Source organism: Atta cephalotes (assembly GCF_000143395.1).
Source record: "Atta cephalotes unplaced genomic scaffold scaffold00052, whole genome shotgun sequence".
In the NCBI taxonomy this organism is placed as follows: Eukaryota; Metazoa; Arthropoda; class Insecta; order Hymenoptera; family Formicidae; genus Atta; species Atta cephalotes.
Window position 1 is genome coordinate 609,132 of NW_012130116.1, and position 4,522 is coordinate 613,653.

Below are 4,522 nucleotides of genomic sequence, written 5' to 3' on the forward strand. Positions count from 1 at the left end.
AGATTACGATCGATCTGCTCTTTAAATTCCTTGCGAAAGCCTGCCCTCGATATCGCTGGCGCGCAGATTCCCGTCCGACATCTCGGTCGGCTGTTTCGGCATCACGCACCGTACGCGTTTGCGACGAGTAGAAGCAGACGACACACATGCGTACACACATCGCAGTACATACCGCGCGCGTCGTATCATCGTATGCGCGAGGACGTGTACGGGGACACGACGAGTACGTGTCCTGCGAGCGAGAGGTGATCGAGGGATAGATGCAGAGGAGAGCCGTCGTGGGCTCTCTGCTTCCGCGTGGACGGACAATCGCCTTTTGACGTGCGTAGCGACGTGATTAGCCACTTTCGCGCCCCGAACACGAGATTATCTTCTTTTGCCTTGCATGTGGACTTGAAGAGACTCTGTGAGTCTCCGTGAAAAAATATAAAGCTCATATGGCTATATTCATATTGTTTGTGCTTCACTTTAGTGCTTAGATCATTTTAAGTCTGATTATAAACAATCTTAAGAAACTTCATCCAATGAATTGATCGTACATCATCTCGAGACATACTTAAGACAACCTTGAATATAAGATCATTATATAAATATGGATTATAATTCATATCAAAATATAAGTAATCACCATTTTATGATGCAATAAACGATTTACTAACAAAATTCTCAATGAGACGAGAACTCTCAATGTAACGCGAGCGAGATAAATTATCTGCATTTCTCATATATTTTTTTTTATTATTATTATTATCGTTATGTCTCTATGTCATTGTAATATTATTAATTTATATACATAATTTATGTACAACAGATTTGTAATAATATATAATATTGTTCGAGATACTTTTCACCGTTTTTTCATCACGGCTACGGCACTGCTCACGCGTGCGTGTACGTACGTGCGTGTGCACGTCGTGTCCGTCGTGTCCGTCGAAGAAAGCTCCTCTGCGCTTGAGTAACGCTACGGGACTCTCGTGAGTCTCTCCTCTCGGCTCTGGATGACCGCGGCCGATCGCCACTCGCATGAGCATTCGAATCACGCTGCCGGAGCGAGCACGTAACAATTTCTGTTCTTGGGACTGGAGCCACCGGATCGTCGATCTTTTCGTTCCTCACTTCGACTTCGCGACGCGCATTCGGCACGCCGAAATGATTCGACCCCTCGATTCTTAAGCCTCGACTCTTAATTTGGACAAGAACGTGTCACGTGAACGCTTCGTGCAACAAAGAACTTGAGAATTATTATACTGTTCTGAAAAATTTATGATGGCCAATTTATGGCTTGAGTAATATTTCTTTGCCGCACGAAAGAACAGTTTTGCTGAAATATCTATAATCTAAAAATTTAGCTGGAGAGAAATCTGAAAATAATTGTATTTAGATCATCAAAATAATTATATAGGACGTACACTTAAACTGATTATGGAAATATAAAAATATTGTCATCAACGTTTAAGTGTACGTTCTACTTAATTATTCGATGATCCAACAAAATTATTTTCAGATTTAACTAAATTTTGACTTTTTAGTAAAACTGTTCTTTTTATAAATATTTACGTCTCGTATGTAATGTTTTTACAAAGATTTATTTTACGATGCTCTCAATATATTGTATTTATTATATTATACGCTTTCTGTCTAAAAAAAGTAGTAAAAAAATAGATGGAAATAAAAATAACACGAATAAATAGTAAAATATAAATAAAAAGCACGGCAAATTTTTCAAGTTAAAGCCACTTTTAAAATTCTATATAATATTTTATAGTTGAAAAATATTTGAAATTATCGCGAGCGGTGCGTTACTTTTTAATGAAGTTACAAATAAATAAACTTTCTGCGTACATCTTCCGATCTTTTTGTCGCTGATATTCAATTCCTGTAAAATTTCGTCGCGGTTAATGCGATCATTAAGAGTCCCAACCGTGATAAGATCAATCCTCGCGTGTCGCAATGCCGTTGTACTTTCCGAGGTGTCGGCCATTTGAGGCCAAAGTTGTCGGTTTTACGGGCCAACGTGTTTCAGATTTCGATCGATGATGACGACGTTTCGACATTCGGACTGCCGGTTGATCATGGTGCAAGATTTAAGTCTTGATTTATCAGCAGGGAGGGAGAGGAGGAGGGGGACAAAGAGGGGGAATCCGATTGATAGGCGCATCAGGCACACGCTGAATTCTTATGCTAATGCGAGAAAGGAGCCGAGAAGACAATACATCTACACGCGAACTCCCGAGGCATCTGTATACACCCTGCGTCCCGTATTCTGTATTCCGTCAAGTGAATTAATACAATCACGAGGACCGCCGAGTGATTTTAGATGCGGTGAGATCGTGTCCGCCACCCGGTACTTTTTATTGAGCTTTCTCATCGGAAAAAGGGAATCACGAGTGATGGTGGAAGAAAATGTCTTGTAATGATTTGTAACGGGTCCAAAATTACTTTTCGCTGAAGAGATAATATGCGAAATCTCTGATCAAATCGATTTGTCTAGTATAGATTGGTGCGTTACGAAAGATATTTTTTCAGATGTAAAAATGAGAAATCATTTTTATAGAAAAGTTGACTCATTGATTACATTCAGCAGAAAAACAAATTAGTTAGTTTCAGCAAAAAACTAAAGGCAAAAACAATCATATTGAAGAATCACTAAACGCTAACTGATTAGTTTTCTCTGTTGAACGCAACTATTGTCTTCATCCTTGTCCTGTATTAATTCAATTAAACATTACATTAAAAACTGCGTACATAATCCGAAGAATAACGTCATGCTTTTCATGCATAAAATTTAATTAAACAATTTAATTAGTTTGAAGAAAAATTTACATAGAGATCTTTAATGTTTTGATAAATCGAGTTTAATTTGGTAATTGTTATTTTATTAAAAAAAAATCGCTTTTATGTCTTTTACTTTTCTAATACTTATAACGTAACGCTAACGCGCAAAATAGGTCAAATCAAAGAATGCCAATGAATTTGTTTAAACTAATGTCCGTGCATGAATATGCAAAAAAACCATTACGTATACGTTTCTTTTACGTGATCGATTTATTGAATTGCTTGCTAAGAAAGTATAAAGCCGTCCCTTGTCTCCTTTCTCCTTCTCTCTGACAGCTTCGCGATGCATGATACACGTGGATCTTACTTCCGGTTAGTACCTGAACATTACGGTATCGATTCTCTCCGTCAATCATGAACAACACTAAATTATGATCCATCTTTAAGTCATCTCCTCAATTTCAATAGATTCTAGAAAATCTTTGGACAATTATTTTGGGACAAATTAATATTCATTTACGCGTAATAAAAAAATAGATAATAATATTATATTATTAGTCAATTATAACTAATTATATAAATATATTAGATTAAAAATATAATCTTATTAATGTTTAGCTAAAAGAATTAATTAAATGTTTAAAAATCATGAAAGTAGCACACTCAATGATTAAACTTGAGAATTTTTATCTTTATCTGTTAATTAGCTTTAATTATTCTCCGATTAACTACTCCTAAAATCCCCTATTAGATCATGGATCTAGCTGTATGCATGTAACGTATATAAGGAAAATTAACCACGATTAACGTTAATTGACGACTGGTGCAATCCGTTCTAAATGAGTACATTTCACTCGAACGTTCGGGAAGTGCTTTTATCGAGAAATACGCAACAACTTTCCGAACGATCGCGATTGAGGGGTATATTAAAGACGCTCATGCATGGTTTTCTTTCTTTGATCGTTGATGCAGAAGAGAACTTGGCTGGCAGAACTTAAAACCGTAGCACACAAATTGGCATAACAGTAAGGCATAGCATACAAGTGCTTTGTCCGATGAGACGCTCGGCACGAGCCACCATATTGTTGCGCAGAATTTATTTTGAGTATTTCATTAGTCAAGACGCTTATATGCTTCTACACTTATGTAAATTTCTGGGCTTTACGATGTAACGGTCGTTCTGCTTCACCAAGGTGGATGAATGTAGCATTTCTCGCATTGCGATCGTAACTGTTCGTTAAATGACAAATCGCTAAAGATAAAAATTTACGAATATTGTATTAATCTTTTTACAGAGATTTTCGTGTAATTTAATTATTATTGAACATACATATAGGATTTCTCTTATAGTAGTCGCTTTATGTGAAACAAAAAAAAGGCAATCAAAAAGACAATAATTTTCAATAATAATATTCGTAAAAAAAATTATATCTATTGAAATAATATAAGCATAAAATAAAATCTTTATAAATTTAAGAAAATTGCAAGTATGTCTCTTTTTTAATTCATTTATATAGATTCATTTATATCTGACAGTATTATACTTGTTGATTCTTATATATTATACATATAATGTATGATTTTCACACTTGTATAGAATTTTTTTTAATAATAGATATATAAAAATGTAGGTGAAGTATAAAAAAAATTAACTTAGAGAGAGAGAGAGAGAGAGAGAGAGAGAGAGAGAGAGAGAGAGAGAGAGAGAGAGAAGAAGTATAGTAACTAACTTAACTAACTAACTTAA